This window comes from Monodon monoceros, unplaced genomic scaffold (genome assembly GCF_005190385.1).
Source record: "Monodon monoceros isolate NGI ecotype Baffin Bay Population unplaced genomic scaffold, NGI_Narwhal_1 Super_Scaffold_21, whole genome shotgun sequence".
NCBI classification, from domain to species: Eukaryota; Metazoa; Chordata; class Mammalia; order Artiodactyla; family Monodontidae; genus Monodon; species Monodon monoceros.
The window spans coordinates 71,405,947-71,423,814 of NW_021703778.1; the positions used below are offsets into that span (position 1 = coordinate 71,405,947).

At 50.0% G+C, this 17,868-nt stretch overlaps 1 protein-coding gene across 2 annotated transcripts in view; it reads right to left on the reverse strand.

Moving 5' to 3' along the window:
- ANP32A (acidic nuclear phosphoprotein 32 family member A) overlaps positions 1 to 17,868 on the reverse strand; it is a 39,379-nt gene that overhangs the window by 12,334 nt on the left and 9,177 nt on the right. The gene's annotated exons all lie outside the window — the stretch shown is intronic.

The window sequence follows — 17,868 nt, forward strand, 5'->3', positions numbered from 1 at the left end:
ATTATTACTCTAAGGAACAACCCGTTGCTTGTTTCAAAACTGTGAAATCTTGTCTTTACAGATCTCTCACATTTGACCATTCCTCTCTACTGCCGGCACTGCAGTCCTGGTCACGGTCATCTAAGTCACTCTAAGTCTGCTTCTGCTTCCAAATGGGGTCCACGTAACAGTGGGAATGCTGGACTACTGGGAATAGGCCCCCACCCGGAGGCCAAGGCCTGGCTGGCTGAATGACTCTGATTCGATCCCTGAGGTCTCAGGCTCTGCCTCGAAGAAAGTGGAGGATGATATCTGTTTAACCTATAAAGTGCAAACTCTGGCCTAGAAAACATTCCTGGCTTCCCGCTGCCTCTGGGAAAAAATTCAAGGTCCTAAACTGACCCAAGGAGGCCCTCCACTCTCGACGTCTCCCCACTTCCTCCAATCTCATCGCCCCCTGCCCACCTCTGACACTCGCCTACAGATCTAGTTAAGCCCGCCTCCCCAGGAAGCCTTCTGCACCCAGCTCTGAGCATCCCGGCGCACCGAGGGCAGCTGCCGCGTGGATCGTTTAATCGTGTAGTAAGCATCCGATCCTCCTGGAGGTCAGGAACTGTCCTTCTCCGTAATCAGCCTAGCAGGGAGCGGACACCGGAGCAACTGCCTAACCAATGCTCCTGCTTATCGTGCCAGCCACAGCACTAGGTGCTGGGGCATAGAGGGAGACAAAGCGTCGTGACACAGTGCAACCGGTCCGATACACGTTGAACAAGCCCTCCCTTATTATAAACAATAACAACAACGTGTTCTCGTGTGTTTTGTGTCCCCCCAGGTAAGCATAAGCCCCAAGAGGAGGTAGGTCAATGGTGCACCCTCTTCTTGACCCGACCCAAGGGTCTGCACTCAGGTCTCTTGCCCGTAAGAAACCCCTCTCTCCACCCAGCAAGCTCCTGTGACACTGTCCATCTGAGCAGCTGAGGGGACACGGAGGTGACGGAGAGCCACAGCTGGGGGTCCCTGCCAGCAAGAGGTGTGGTGGCGGGCTAGGAGGAGACAGACCCCTGGTAAACAACTATAGTCCACTGTGCCACGTAGCAGGCCCGAGGCTGGGAACAGGGTGCATGCTTCGCATGCCTCCACCCCGAGAGGATGGGCACACTAAGGACAGGCAGGAGGGACCCAGAAAGACCAAGAAAGGGGATGCACTATAGCAAAGCCAGGGCCAGCCAGATAATTTGCAGGGCCCAGTGTAAAATGAAAACGGGAGACCCCTTGCTCAAAATTTTTTAAGGATTCCCAGACAGTGACAGGAGCGCATTAAACCCAAGAGCAGGGAGGGACCTTCTAAGCATGGAGCCTGTGTGACCACACAGGTCACATGCCCATGAAGTTGGCCCTGATTTAAATGGACAGCTTGGGCCTAAAGCAGAGCCCTCTGAAGGCCAGAACCAGAGAGAAGGAAGCTCGAGAGGGCGCTGCTCTTTATTTTTCCAGCACTTCCTGAGGCAATGTGGACAGGTGGGCAGAAGGCAGGCTCCGGAGTCGGACGCGCCTGGCTCGAGTTCAAATGCCCCACTGCAAGCTCATCATCTCACCTCTCCTGAGCTCGTTTCCTCCAATGACAATAGTGCCCACCACTTAGGGTTGGATTAGATGAAACAATGCACTTAGAGCATCCCCAGCTTGGAAAAAGCCACCTGCCTATTCCCCAATCCACGGCCTGCGGACCGAGTCAAGGCACAAGAATGGGAATCAAGGCAGGCCCGCAGCTCTGAGTCACCCCTGCTGCCCTCAAGGCTTCCTCATGGAACAGAAGCCTCTCCACGTTCTGGATGGCTAAGATGCTGTGCCCAGAAGACACCCCCTGCTGGATTTTATACCTACACCTTGTTTTGTTTAGTTTGTCCCACGAAACTCGAAGCCTGATCTTCTTTTCTTTCACCAAACAAGAATGTAATAAATATTTGTAGCTTTGGTTTCAACCTTGTCAGTCCCTGACCAATTTAGTTTTCAGGTCCCAGGCTTCCAACAGAAGACTTAAATCAGATTGACCCCGTGTTTTTTTGGTGCTCATGGGTTTTAAATAGGTCAGCTTTTAAATGGGCCATCCCCTGTTGCAGATCCCGTTTCTAGCTCGAAGACCAACTGTTTGAGACACCGAGGCTGAGGGGAAATGGGCTTCTTCTCAGAGGTGATCGATAGCAGTGATAGACACTTGTGCTTCTGTCCCTAAAATCTCTAGTTCTGCTTAACAGTCAGTGTGGCAAAAGATGCAAAAATCAGTCGGGTTCCATGGGGGAAAAGTCAGGCTCTGGGGGAAAAGTTGGACATTTCGAAAGCTTAGAAAGGCCTTCAGGATCATCTAGGTCAGTGGCTTTCTGACCACAACCCACAATAAAAAATACATTAACACCTTGGCTCAGCACACATATGTTTTTGTGTGTGTATAGGAATACACACTGAAACAAAACTTACCCTGTTACAATTACTCTTTTCTATTACGTTAAAAAATAATTAAAAAAAAAATGTGACCCACAGTTTGCAAAATGCTGGTCTAGTTTAGCTCTCTTTTTCTAGAGGAAGAAGCAAGGTCCAGAGTTGGCCAAGAGCCCAGGAACCCCAAGCTGCGTGATTCTCCTGCCACACCACACCACACCACGCCGCTGCTCTAATCGGAAATCAGTCCCCAGTGGAAGACCGGGGAATCAACCACGTAGCTTTCGTGTTTCTGCTAATAGGAGGCTGTTCTGCAGCCTCAGTGGTAGCTAAGACTCAGGTCTCCACGCCTCTTAAAGATCTTTTAAAATCTTAACTAAGGGGCAGAGTCCCACCTTACTTTAAAACAAACAAACAAAAACAAACAAAAAAATCTCTCTAAGAAAAAAGCATCTGGGTCTCTGGATTTTGTTTGTTTCCTACAATAGAGCTCTGAAGGCACGGGTGGGAGCACATGGCGCGGGAAGTCGGTGACGCCATCCTTATTATTTTAGGGAACCATGGAAGGCAGGCCGAGGCTCGCTGCGGCGGTAATTAAGCTGTCGGCAGGGCCTGGGTAATAGGCTAAGCGCCGGCTGGGGGAGGGCCCACATTAACATAAACCCTGTGACTGGCTCCCTCGCGGCCTGGAACCTGCTTCCTACCTCCTGCCCCAAGCTTGGGGAGGACTTGGTTTCTGCCTCGCCAAAGACAGAAGAGCTGGTGCCACTGCAGATGCTTCTCCGGCCAGAAGAACAGACTCAGGGCAGTAACCCCAGGACTGGCACAACTGGTATAGGAGCTGGGCTCTGGGCTTATCAGATGGACCTGCTTAGCTAGTGAAGCCTGGCAGAGCTGGAAAGCAAATGTTATGCCTTTGCTTTCCTCCCCTTGAACCTCACTCCTCTCTTCCAGCCAGTCTAGATTCTACTCCACTTCAAGGACTTGTCAGTTCCATCTCCTGCAGGAAGCCTTCCCTGATTGCTCAGCCCTGCCCTAGCCCTGCCTGACTTAACAGCAGGTGAACAATTCCCAGAGCCGGAGAAAATAGGCCCGGAATGCTGTCTGCGGGAAAGGAAGTGTGTGTGTGTGTGTGTGTGTGTGTGTGTGTGTGTGTTGGGGGTGACAGTGCAGTGGGGACAGGGAGAGATGAGGGTTTTGGAACTGGTGAATGACATGATCAAGCGAAAATCTAGCAGGCTGCATCTTCTAACTGGCTGTGTCCCTTGCTACCTTCAGCGGGTACTGGAAGGTGTGAGAAGCAGGAGTTGGAAGCAGAGCCCAGGGAAGGAAGGTGCAGTCCCAGCAGGCAGCGTTTGAATGGTGACCAGGGGAAGGAAGAGGGACAAGAAGCACGGAGGTTTGGTGCAAAGGATGCTCGTCAGGCAGTCTGATGACCTGGACTCTGGGCCCACTTTGCCACTAACTTGAGATGTGCCCCGGGGGGGGGGAGTCACATCTACACTCTCTGGGCTTCTACAGTCCCCGAATCCGCACACTGGACAGACAGACACGAGATCCCTTCTAGTTTCAAAATTCTGTGGGTCCACCCACTTTTAGCCCTGCCCCACATCCAAACTCAATCATTGTTCCCCAAAAGGAGGTGGGAGATTTTATGGGCCAGAGGAGCCCAGGATTCATCGCGTTGAGGGATGCCAAAAAGGAAATCTGGGCCGCCGGGCAATTATCCCGGATAATTACTGAAATGCGAAAATCAATCATGTAGTCTCTTAAAACACACCGGGATCATAAAAACAGCCCCCAGGGCTCAAGGTTTTGGGTTCCGAAGGATGGAGTCTAGCAGCGCCCCATCTGATGCCTGCCACCTTACAGGACAGCTTGGAGCAGGTATCTCAACACATGGGGTCCTACTGCCTGCTGTGCAATCCTGTGGTTCATAAAAAACCACACCATCCATGATGATCCAAGAGCCACAGCGCTGGCCCCATGCGACAGAAGAGCCCTGAGGAGAGTGAAGAGGAAGGCCCAGAGAGCAGAGGGGGTACATCCTGGGCAACCTTCCCAAAATGCTGTTTTGATAATGCCACGTCACGGCCCATCACTCCTTGTCCAGAAGCCTCTAATGGCCAAGGGAGTCAAGTGCCAAATCCAGGGGAGAATTCCCAGCCCCCCGACCATCAATGTCCCCTGACTAAAACCCTGTGCCTCTTTTCAAGTTTGTCCCTGCCTCACCCCTCTGCCAGCCTCCCTGATTGGCAGCAAACACAGTGACACCACCTGGCATTTCTTCCCCACGTTACAGTTTACGAAGTGCTTCCCCAGGCATCACCTCATTGAATCCACAGACAACTGGATCCCACCCCCTGGAAACCGTCCCTGTCCACCTATACCAGGGCCCTCAGAGAACCATGGCTCGGTCACAGGATGCCTGGCAGTCTTTCGTCCTGTGGTCTCCCCTCCAAACACAGCCTTGCTATGGTCTGAGGTCTTGGTGTCCCCTGCTGGTGCCCTGCCCAGAGGGGCTGGCTAAGTGGTCAAACTGGACCAGGTCACTCAAGAGGAAAGGATGGAGCGGGGGAAGGCAATGGCTCTGACCCCTTACTCACTTTTGGAAGCAAAGCACTCCACTAACTCCACTCGCGGGCAAATCAACAAAACGATACAAAAATGGCTTCCTGGGCCCCCTGTACCAGCTGCACTGATGTGGCTAATTTGGGTTCCTGAAATCAATTTCAGGGATTTGAGCCCAGCTGGGCTGGGACCACTTGTGGAAATCCCACCAGAGTCCTCGAGTCAGCAGGGTCTGAAAAGAGGACACAGCCCAGCGTCTCTGCCGTGGGTCTGGTGTGGGTGGTGACAGCTACCCACTCGCCAGGGACCAAGTGGAAGAATGGTCTGCAAAACAGAAGTTAATTCATTTCCTCAGCTTCACCACACAAGAGATCCACAGGCCAGCGGTTCATAGCCCCTACCCAGCCCAGGCGAACAGCACAGCCCATCTAAGAAGACACCATGCCTTCAGACTCGGGCTGAGACACTTCCCACAGCCCTCGTATGCGCCCCTGCCAAATTTCCAGTTGGCTTTAGAAAAGTGCTTCAGAGAACTAAAGGATTCCCTCATCGTAACTCTAGGGAACCACTGGATCCAGTCCAGCTCCTCAGGCAACTAACAAGGCCAGGTGGAAACCAACACCGTGACTCACCCAAGGTCACACAGCCCTTTATGGAACCAAACCGTGGGCCATTTCTTAATCCTCTTAGGGCCCGCACCCCAAAGACACAGGCCTCTCCATGGTGAACTCCTTGAAGCAAGAGGAAACGGAGTAGGAGAAAGAAAACAGCTGTTAGGAAAAGAGCCCCAGGCCTGGACCCAGCCCTCCTCCCCGACCCCTGCCTGCCTCTCCATGTACCCCAGGAGGGCTGGCAGGGCAGAAGGGGCCAGGGAGGGCTAAGTGGACTCAGAGAAGAAACCCTCGACCTTGGCCTCCTTCCCTGCCACCTCTACCAAAATGACAGCCACATGGGCAATGACAGAAGCCGAGCAAACACCGTGGCACTGAAGCCCTCGTGTCCAACCACCAATCGGAAACCGCTGATGTGGGCAGAAAAGGGAACCAATCATGCAAAAGAACATAAAGCTGGGGACTGAAAGTTTTTTCTCTCCAAGACCGCAAAACAAATTAGCCGAGGGTCACACGTACGAAGGAATTTAATCTCTTCCTCCCTTAGAGAAATGTGACATGTGCAGCCTGCCTTCGTCTGGAAATTAAGTGCTTATGGTAAGTAAAAGTATTGGTGATGGAAGTGCAGGAAATGCTAAGGAGTACTGTTAGTTCCATATGCTACTAGCTAGAAGGGGTAAAACAGGAGGCAATGGAAGGAGAGCAAGGAAGGAAGCGGAGGTGAGGGGCTGCTGGAAGGAGGGGGAGGGATGGAACACGGAGGGCGGGGGGGGGGGACAGATGGACACTGGGAAAAGGACACAGGCAGTCAAAAAGAGGGCAGAAAGGAGAAACTTAAAGGCTCTGTGGGTTTTTCATTACTTCCATAGTTCCACCCTCTTCACCTAGATCTTGGTGACAGAGCTTTACGTATATTTACTGTTTTTTAAAATATAGTACAGGTTGAATTCATTGCTGTTCACAGATTTACAGCTGCTTTAATCTTAAAATGCTAAAAACGAAGACAAAACAAAAGCCTTCATGATTCTTGAAGAGTCAGCGAGGGGCTAGATAAATAGAGACGATGTAAAAAAAAAAAAGAGCCTAGAGATTTTAGTCTTCATCAGAAGCTCATAAAGGAGGTCCCCGCCAAGGTGGCCAACACAGACAAGGCCGTCCCAGAACACTCTGCTCTGATGGGACCAAACCAGAAACTCCAACACCTGAAGCAGAGCAAACTTGAAGAGGGTGACAAGGGTGGGAAGGCTTCTGAAAACCGTGACACTAGAACAATGGAAGGAACTAGTAATGTTTAGGCCAGAGGTGGCGGTGACTCATGATAGCTCTCTCTCTCCAACTATTTGAAGGAGAGTCGTATGCAAATAAAAGTACATTTATTCTGTGCTCTCCAGCAGCCCAAGAGCTAAGATCAGTGTGCAGGAATTACAAATAGGTAGTTTTTGGCCCAACGTAAAACATAAGAGGGTGCTTAAATCTTTACAGCAAATCTTTACAGCTGTCCCACGAAAGAATAGGCTGTTCTAAGAAAATCAGTGATCCCCCCGTCCCAGTAAGCATACGCACTGGAGACTGCTCAGTGACCGTCTGCAAAGAACCGTACATATAAACAGCACTGAACAATTATTAAATGAATTAATAATATTGTATGATGAAGTCCCGCATAAGAGATGAGCCTCGGGTCTTTTCACCTCTTAAAACGCTATGATTGATTCTTTCCTCTTTAAAGAAGCATTACGTGTTTAGGCCACAGGCCCGATTTACTCATTCAACAATATCAACAGAGTATCTGTCAGATGCTGGGCACCTGTGCTAGGCAGTGACCAAACAGCAGAGACCAAAACTGGGTGCCTAGCCCACGGGTTTACAATCTAGTGGAGGAGTGAGATAATAAGCCAATAAGTGTATATGTCTATATACAACCTATATAATTGCTACAAAGGGAAAAAGGGGAAAGAAAAGAGATCATGACGAGAGAGGACTTTACAAAGCGTACCAGGGAAGGCCGATCCAAGCTGAGCTTTCAGTGGGGACTTGAAGCCAAGTGAAGAGGGCAGAGGGCACAGCCAGGGCAAAGACCCTGAGCAGGGAACATGCTTGGTCCTTTTGGGGGAACCGCTAGGATGACAGGTGGTGGTAACGGAATTTGTGGAAGGGAAGGAAAGGAAGTGGTGGAGTGAGAAAGGGGTGGGGAGAAGGCGCTGTCTGTCACACGCACTCGTGCACACCCATGGGACATTCTGCACCTAACTGGTGGCAGGGTGATGGGTTTCACAAGCAGTGGAAGTCAGAATTGTTTGGACCACAGCAAAGGGGGTAAGACCCAAGACCTGACCATAAGCCTGAGATTTCTCTTGCCTGTCCTTAGAGGAAAAAAGGAGCTTTACTCAGGACTGTGCTCACCCAATGTTTCCCAGTAGAAACGGCCCTCGGCTACACCCCTGGGGAATAGCCTATGGCAGAAGGTTTTGCTTATGAGCGTTTGGGTGCATGAGAAGTAGTCAGAAAATGTGGTTTGGTTCCAGCCTTTACCACTTAGGAACTGTGTGGCTTTGGGCAAGACTTCACTGAGACTTAATTTCCTCATCTGTAAAATGGAGAGAAGAATCCCTACCGATCCCACAAATCTCTGTGGGACTGGACGAGGTAAACCGTGCTGTCCTGGAGGGTACAGGGAGGAATTTTACAAGCAAGTTTTGTACCCAAAACTTGGCACCCCAGAGAGCAGAGAGGAGGTGTTATGCAGCTGATTCCCCCATACCGCCTTGCACTTAGCTCACAATAAATGTTTGCTGAACTGAAAAGCATTAAAAATAACCTGGGAAAACATGCTGCCATTTTTCTTTCTTCCTATTAAACTGGAGCACTTTGCCAGAATGCTCCGGAACAGTCTCTCTTCTCTGTAATCCTTCACTTAGGGGAAGAACCAACTGAGTCACATCAGGGCAGGGTGTTCAGAGGATAAAGTCCCAGGAATGGGGACAGGAACTGGGCCCGACCCCTCTGCAGAAGGCTCCTGGCTCTCTGCATCACCCCAGTCTTTCTCCAGCAGCCTGAGCTGATCCAAGTCCAGGCCACCAACGAAAGAAGGGTCCGCAGACCATCCTAGGACAGGGTCAGCAGCTCCTGGAAAAGCCCATGAAAACCAGAGATACACAATATATACACCATGCCATCCACATGAAGCCTTGATCTAATCCAATCACCTCACTACAGATGGGGAGACTGAAGCCCAGATACATAGACTAGCTAGTCCAAAGCCACTTCATTCTCAACATATACAGTTAATTCTCCTTCTCGTCCTCTCCAGTAACTATTCCACCCATTAAAAATCCTTCCAGAGTTTGTTTATACATACACCAACAAATTCAGAATCTTATTTTTCGGGCTTCCCTGGTGGCGCAGTGGTTAAGAATCCGCCTGCCAATGCAGGGGACACGGGTTCGAGCCCTGGTCTGGGAAGATGCCACAGAGCAACTAAGCCCGTGTGCCACAACAACTGAGCCTGCGTGCCACAACTACTGAAGCCCACGCGCCTTAGAGCCCCTGCTCTGCAACAAGAGAAGCCACCGCAACGAGAAGCCTGCGCACTGCAAGGAAGAGTAGCCCCCGCTCACTGCAACTAGAGAAAGCCCGCGCACAGCAGCGAAGACCCAACACACAGCCAAAAAAAAAAGAAGAATCTTATTTTTCTCTCTTTTATACCAAATTAACATATTATACATTGATCTTTGCCTTGCCTTTTTTCATGAAGTTTGTGTAATATACAGTATGCAAAAAACCGTCCTTGTTTCTTATTTGCATTGTGTTCCGTTGTGTGGATGTGCCATCATTTTTCTTAACCAGTCCCTTATTTGATGAGTATTTGAGTTACTTCCAGTCTTTTGCTATAATGTTGCAATACAGATAAGCTGGCACATATGTCATTTTGCATTCACCCAGCTTATTAACCAAAGAGCTGGAATGAGACACCACTTCTGACCTGCAGGGCAGCAGTCGTAGAGGCTGGGAGTTCTAGAATCTAATGGGCTCACCACTGTACCTGTGTGAACAAGTTACCTCGCCTCCATCCGTTCAATAATACTACTTAGAACCTACCAAATGCTAGGCACTGCACCAGGCTCCAACGATAAAGGTATCCTTGCCTTCTGCCCCCAGAGTGTTCAGTCTGGGATAGACAAGCAGAAGGGACTGCTACAGCACACGGGCAAGTTCAGTGTGCCTTGAAGGCCACCTGACCTCTGTGGGCTTGTTTCCCTGTCTGGTAACAGGGTGGCCAGACCTGCACTGCAGGGGGCGTTCTAAAGGATCAAAACGTAATGCTTGCTAAGTACCTAACACGAAGCAAGGCTCGGAGCAGGTACTCAACAAGGGATAAGCCTAACTCCTGTCCCAGAAGGGGTCTTACTGATGGCAAGGGCAGCAAGGTGTTCTAGGCAAAACACATGACGCTCACTGCCATGCCCGTTCACAACACTTTCCTTACAGAAGGCTGGAATGCACTATTAGTTTCTGAGGCAGCACCCAAGCCCCTAATTATGTCTTAGCCCACTTTTATTGGAGAATGATTTGGCCTTCTCCCACCTTCCAAACCCTCTTTCGTACTGTGAGGTATCCTGGGTATATTTCTCATTTGTGTGCACAAGCCCTCATGTTTGAAGTACATCTGAGCTGTCAGTGGAAACCCAGACACATATTTATTAAAGACCCTGGCACAGAAGGGCAAGGATAAAGTTGATTTTGTTGGGATTTCCCTGACAGTGTAAAATAATCATTTAAAGGAAAAAAAAAAAAACCTGAAGGAGAAAAATCACTGAACCTCACATTTGTTTTGTTTACTTTTAAATGTGCTCTATTTCACAATAATACACTTTAAAAAATCTGAAATTCTGGCATCATCTGTTTTGCTTTCCTGGGGGAACAAATGCAGCAGAGAAAAGAAAGAAATGGAAGTCAGGAGTGTAGAGTCTTTCCATATTAACAGCAGCCCCAAAAGTGGCTGAGAGGAGGCAAGAGGTCAAAGTTAAGACGCAAGGTTCCACGCATTGCTCTGAAGCCAACGACCTGGCTTTGCACCCAGCACAGCTCCTCAGTACTATGTGACCTTGAGCTAGTTCACTAGCTTTCTGAGCCTCACTTCCCTCATCTGCTAAAGTGGGAATAATCCCATTCATTTGTAGTGTTTCTGTATAGATGAAATAAGAACAAATGAGTACCCATGTGCCAGACACCACAACAGTTAAAAACAAACAAAACACATACAAAAGATACTACTTTCTCTCAATACTTAGCAAAGAGATGAAAATCTAGTGCCTTTCCTTTAAAAGCTCAGAGCAGAACAGGAGGCATCAAATTACCCAGCCCCCATCATACTGGGAAGCCAGGCTCCTAGCAGGCTGATTAATGAAGTCTTACTTCACCAGCAGCTCCTTTCATATTCATGCAAGACGCCTGCTTCCAGATGAAAACTATCAGCCAATTAAGGCTCATCCCGGTCCTCGGGAGAGGGTGGGTCATGGCTGGATTTGTGATCTGACCTAACTGTGGGTTTCTCTCCCTAAAATAAGCTCCGGGGCCTCTGAGTTCTGCCTTACTATCCTTCATCAGAGGCTCTGGCAGGGTCCCCCTTGCCCACTCAAAGGCGCTTGGCCCCCCAAACCAGGTGGGGAGGGCCTGAAAGATCCAGATGGAATCCAAAGAGTACCAATAGGGGTCCTTCAAGAAACTCTGCTGTTTCAGAAGGATGGATAGAAATCCCACCGTGAAAAGAAGCAAGAGCCTGTCGTTACCCAAACCGGGCCGCATCTCTGCCGAGACAGGAGCATAACCAGCTCCCGGCGGCGAGGCCATGCCTGGGGGGCTGACTGGCAGTTACAGATGTGTTCCTGCTCCCCAACCCCCAACACACCAGCCACAAAAGAGAAGATAAATCTACTATTGTTAACGAACGCAATTTGGAAGTACCAATCTTTTAAAGTGCGAGCCTCAAGAGGGTGATAAAAGACATTATGGGACGAAAAGGCAGAGGGTCAGCTGGTCTGGGGAGAGGCATAAGGTTGAGAGCAGAGAGTACTGGCCAGTTATAGTTTGTCACTCTTTTGTATCATGTCATTAGCTCATGAATTCTCATCTTAACCTCGCTGGGCCTCAGCTTTCTCCTCAGCAAGATGATTCGTAGGTGCTTCCAAATCAGACATTCTAAGTTGTTGGCTCAGGGGGGCCACAAGTCCAGTGTAGGCTACTTGAGCCTCTGCTCAAATGCCACCGTGTCAGAGAAGCCTTCCTGGGTCACCTATCCCCTTTAACACAGCTTTATCTGTCTTCGTGGGACCTATCACACCAGCAGTCATGCCTTTGCTTAACTTATTGATGGGCTCCCTCGACGGAATGGAAGCCCCACATGGGCAGCCCAGATAACGTCCATGTCCTGTTCACTGCTGTATCCGGAATGTTCAGGAAAGGACCTGGCACAGGGCGGGCATTCAATCAATATGTGGAAACGAATGACCCTCCACAGTATTTTCTATCTTCAGAAATCACCCTCACAACTCTGGCTACCATCAGGCACTAGCTGGCCAGCGCTGCTCATCATCAGGGACATCTATGGACATAATAAGCCACCTGGGGCTGGCAAGCCATGTGCCCAATACGAGTCTGGTTTCCAGCACAGTGGACACCTCAAACAGGGATTCAGACCTCGCTGGAGTCTAAGGCCACAGGTCAAGTTCAGAGGTGCTTTTTCACTCTCACATCTGACCTTCCTGGGTGTCTACTCCTGACAATGACCACACTGGCCACAGGATCTGAGGGAAGATTCCTGAGTGTCTACAGAGGCCAACTGTCTGCCCTGAACCAAGTCCCCCTCGCTTTTAAGAAGCCAGCATTCCATTTCTCCTCCCAGATTGGCTGCTCTACCTCACCCCACACAGCAGCCCCCGGAGGGCCCTACCCTAGAAGCCTCCCCAGACTCCCAGACCACACACACCTCAACGTACAGACACACCAGCTCTCTTAACCGAGACTCACAAAGGTATGTCTGCAACGGAGTTGCAAACTAGATGGGGGCTCAGAGGAGAACCACTCATCATGGCAGCAGGCCAACCTCTGCAGAGGCTTCTTCAGGCCTCCCAGACAGCTGGGGAGCTTTACTCAAGTCCACGCCTGCCCACTCTCCCTGGGCTGCACCGGGGTACACCCGAATCTCCATGGGGAAAGGGAGACGTGCAGCAGTGCAAGGAACGCCCCGAGTGACTGCAATGGCCTGTTCCTGGCCCTCCATATGGAACAGGCCCCTGTGCCAGAACAGACAGATCCTTCCCACTGGCAGCCAGGCGGGAGGCTGGAGGCCACATGACATCATCACAGCGCCTTCCTGATGCACCCAGCTACAGGGGAGCTGTGCTGGGCTCTGCAAACCGTCAGCGCTGCCCTCCGGCAGGGGGGAATAAAGGGACACTGACTAATCCAAGGAGAGAGGGGCCACCACGCACACCCTAAGGAGGTGATCCCAGAATTAGTGGAGAGAACACTGCTGCATGACCTAGAAATCCTGGGGACTTTACATCTTGACATCACCTGGGATGGACATAATTTGCTCCCCTTCCTCCAGTGAGTCAAGGAAGACTTCCTGGAGGAGACCTCTCAGGAGCTGTTTGGATGAAAGATAAAGGCCTGAGCGGGGCAGACCCAGAATTCTGTAGCCAGGAGGGGAGTTGAGAGGAAGGAGGGGCTGCTGGCACAGAGCATGCCTGGTAGAGAGCCTCTAACCCCTACCCCACGATGGGAAGGGAGGCCTTGGGGCAGGGGATGTCTGCAGCTTGGCTGACATAGCTCCAGCCCCACCTCAACAAGAAACTGGGGGCTCTGTCCCTTGCTTGGGACCCGTCCTGCCCTCGCCCACCTGCTTGAGCAGCTCCAAGTGAGGCCTCCTTCTGAGGCAGGCAAAGACAGCTCTCCCAAGAAGTATTCCCACCACACACAAGCTCAGACACTGAGCAAGGGCCTTCTTTAGCCGGGCTGGCTCCCCCTCATTCCAGCAGCTCAATCAAGCCCAGGCTGGTTAGAATCTACTAATCTTCAGGGGCTGTCCACAACACACACCTGGCATGAACCTTATTTCTTTCAGTCCTGACAACAGCCCCTGGGAAGCAGGTGTTAGTGTTAGTCACCATTTTACAGATGAGGCAACTGAGGCTTAAAAACGTAACCTACTAGATATCCTCCACCCACAGGGCTCAGCAGTCCCTGGCACAGCCCAGTACATCTGACTGCTTGGCCCTTTGGTCCCCTCCTTTTCACAAAATGCCCACTGGCCTCAGTCCCCTGGAGATCAAGGATGGGCCAAGTCCAGCCTTGCTCAATAAATCCCACTTAGCACTCAGCAGCCTCATGAGATACAAGTAAATGAAAACTCACAAGTGTGATGAGCAGGAATCTGGGCACGTGTGAAATGTGTGTGGCCATGGCGGGTGGGGCTGGCGGGGGGATACAGTGAGCAGGCCAAGGACCGGGTCGCAGCACCTCAGCAGCTTAAATCCTGCATCCTTTCCAATCTCCTGTTTTCCTTGCTCCATTTTCCTCTCTCTTACATCCGCTTAGCTTACTTCTTCCTACCCGCTGTGAAGTTCTGCACCCCGCCTCAATGTGGCGGCTTCCAACTTTGCTTTAGAGAACCCCTTTAGAGCATTCTAAAAATACACAGACTGGGCACCACCCTGGGAGACTGACTCGGGAGTTGGGTAGAGCCTGGGAATTTCTCAAAATGCTCCCCTGGTGGTTCTGATACACAGCTGGGCTTGAAATCTGCCTTGCCAACCACACACCTTTCCTCCTGCCTATGTGCTGTGTTTACATATATATGCCTCCCCAGCTCCGCCACAGAAACGGGCAGTAAGTACCAGCTTTCTGTAACCCGCTCCCCCATGTTCATATCCCTTGCCCCCAGCCCAGGACATAAGTAACTAGATTCAATGAACTCTACCTGCTACACGGATACTTACAGAGCGTTCCTAAAGCCCCGTGCATCATCCTGGAGGCTGTGCACACAACCCATGTCAGTGAAAGTGAGCTCCCCTCACCCTCCCCTCCACAGCCACACCATTTGGGCCTGTTGGTGAGGCCAACGGCTCAGGGGAAAGCTGGTTACATTACGTGGGATGGGTCTCTCCTCATGATGCACGCCCCTGAAGAAATCTACAATTAATCCCTTTAAATTTACTGTAAGGGCTGTGCTTCCCCGCAGCCCCCACTCACTCAGGAATCTCCCTCATTCACTCACGCCTTCTGCAAGAGGCGGCAGAATCCACCGATCCAGACCTTCTGGGCACTTCTGACTGCAGAGTCCTGGCACAACCTTGCTGATGGTGCCCCACAAAAACACACGGGAACACCGGCAGGCTTCTCTCCTCCAGGTTTCCCTCTGGCCCACACAGATCCTGCCTTTGACTTATCTCCAGCCTGAGGGATAAGCAGGAGAAAGCCTCCTCCCCCCTACTTCAATGACCAGCTGAAGTCTATGGCTGATGGAATCCTCTCATCTCAGGTGCTTCTGGGCTATTCCAAGCATCTTCAGGAGCAGCCCAGGAGTTGGCTTTACTGGACCCCAAGGGACGACCTGAGGGAACTTAGGAGGGTCTGTGCACACAGCCTGACCAGGCAGCACCCAACTGACATGGGGCAACAGACGCTTGATTTGCTGGGGAGCTCAGGCAGACCACTGGATCTTCTCTGCTTATCAAAGAAGGGCTAAGAATGCTCTCCACTCCTACCCATCAACACCAGGGCGAGGAAGATCTTAATAAGGAAAGGGCACTTAATAAGACACAGGCATTTCTTGTATGCCGTGAACTTTCGTAACCAAATTAAAAATAAAATAAGCAACTGACTGGCTCAATATTAAAGAAACAAACAACCCAATCCAAAAATGGGCAGAAGACCTAAATAGACATTTCTCCAAAGAAGACATACAGATGGCCAAGAAGCACATGAAAAGCTGCTCAACATCACTAATTATTAGAGAAATGCAAATCAAAACTACAATGAGGTATCACCTCACACCAGTTAGAATGGGCATCATCAGAAAATCTACAAACAACAAATGCTGGAGAGGGTGTGGAGAAAAGGGAACCCTCTTGCACTGTTGGTGGGAATGTAAATTGATACAGGCACTATGGAGAACAGTATGGAGGTTCCTTAAAGAGCTAAAAATAGAATTACCACATGACCCAGCAATCCCACTACTGGGCATATACCCAGAGGAAACCATAATTCAAAAAGACACATGCACCCCAATGTTCACTGCAGTACTATTCACAATAGCCAGGTCACGGAAGCAACCTAAATGCCCAACGACAGACAAATGGATAAAGAAGATGTGGTATGTATATATATATACATACATATATATATATATGTACACACACACACACACACACACACACACACACACACAATGGAATATTACTCAGCCATAAAAAGGAACGAAACTGGGTCATTTTTAGAGATGTGGATGGATCTAGAGACTGTCATACAGAGCAAAGTCAGAAAGAGAAAAACAAATATCGTATATTAACGCATATATGTGGAACCTAGAAAAATGGTACCGACAAACCAGTTTGCAGGGCAGAAACAGAGACACAGATGTAGAGAACAAACGTATGGACTCCAAGCGGGGGAAGTGGCGGCGGTGGTGGTGGTGGTGGGAGACTGGGATTGACATATATACACTAATATGTATAAAATAGATAACTAATAAGGACCTGCTGTATAAAAAATAAGTAAAATAAAATTTAAAAATTCAAAAAAAAAAAAAAGCAACTGACTGGAGGAGTGGTCCCCTAAGTGGATCATCCCCAGACAATCCACGGGGCTGCAGGAAGTAAACCCTCGGACTTTTAATATTTTTTAACTTAACCTCTTAAATTTTAATTTTTTGGTGGTTTTACAATGTACATATTTATAGGCAGTGTATGTGAATAATTCCTAACTAAAGGGAGACACACCGGGGCCAGGGCTCAGGTTCAAATTTTTTACCGACACGGGATATAAAACCCAGAAAAACGTGAAGACCACTAGGCTGAGAAGGTGTGAATCAGCCATCCAGAGGCAGGAGCTCACACTGACCCTGGGAAAGCTGAGGACACCAAACCACAGTGGTGTGTCGGATGCTTTGTTTCAGTGGCTTCGTGCTTGGCTCACCAGACCGTGGGTGATGAAAATGACAAGAACGTACAAGGACCATGGCTCCTTCACTCAACCAATACTTCTACAATGCCTGGCACGTGCCAAGTGCACTGCTGAGCCCAAACAGGTCCCATCAATCATGCAGCCTACCGGCTACATGGGGACAGAGATGCCATTTCAAACACACGCAGGAATGTCTAATTACAAACTGAAGCTCTTTGAAGGAAATTTCTATAAGAGTTTTAGAACAAAAGAAGACCTAGAGCAGAGGAGGGATATCGGATGAAGGAGATCATAAAGATGATTAGATGCTAGGGAAGTAACGGTGGCAGTTCCAGAGTGGAGTAGATTTGAGAGCGTAAACGGTAGTGAGGCCAGCGCAGTGAGAAAGGGGGGTGAGGGAAAAGATGAGAGTAAGAGGCAGACCACGCAGGACTCTTGTTGGTCTTATTAAGGCTTTTGGGCTTTATCCTAAGGACAATGGTGTATTTTAAGTACAGGGTGACACGATTACACTTGCATTTTGGTAAGATCATTCTAACAAGGCTGAAGCATGGCTTCAAGGGGGCTTTGTGCAGGGGAAATCGGCTGGATGATATTTTCAACTGACAGGATTTGTGATGGAAAGATCACATGTGTGCATGTGGGGAGGATGGAGGAGGTTGCAGAGGCCATGGGTTCCCAATGGACATGCTGAATGTGGGGTGCTCTGGGGACACTCGGGGGGAGACACTAGGTGCGTCCTGAGCTCAGTCAAGAGGTCAGGCCGGAGATGTTAACAGTAAACGTCAGACCCCAAGCACCACAAAGTACCTGCAGCTGTCAGTGAGGAAGAACAAGATTTTGTGGGGAGGGAATACAGAACAAGAGAGAGCTCAGGGCCTGGGCTTGACTGAGTCCGATACTTCACGGCTGCAGAGAGGAGGGCCAAAGAACCGCAGAAACTGAGGAGTGGCCACAGCCGTAGGGGAAATACTGGAGAAAGGGGGAGGTAATGGGGAACATATCTCATGAAGGTCAAGGATGGGGATACAGTACTCCTGCTGAGGAGTCATGTAAAAGACAGTAAGGGCTGCTGGGACTGGGGGAGCTG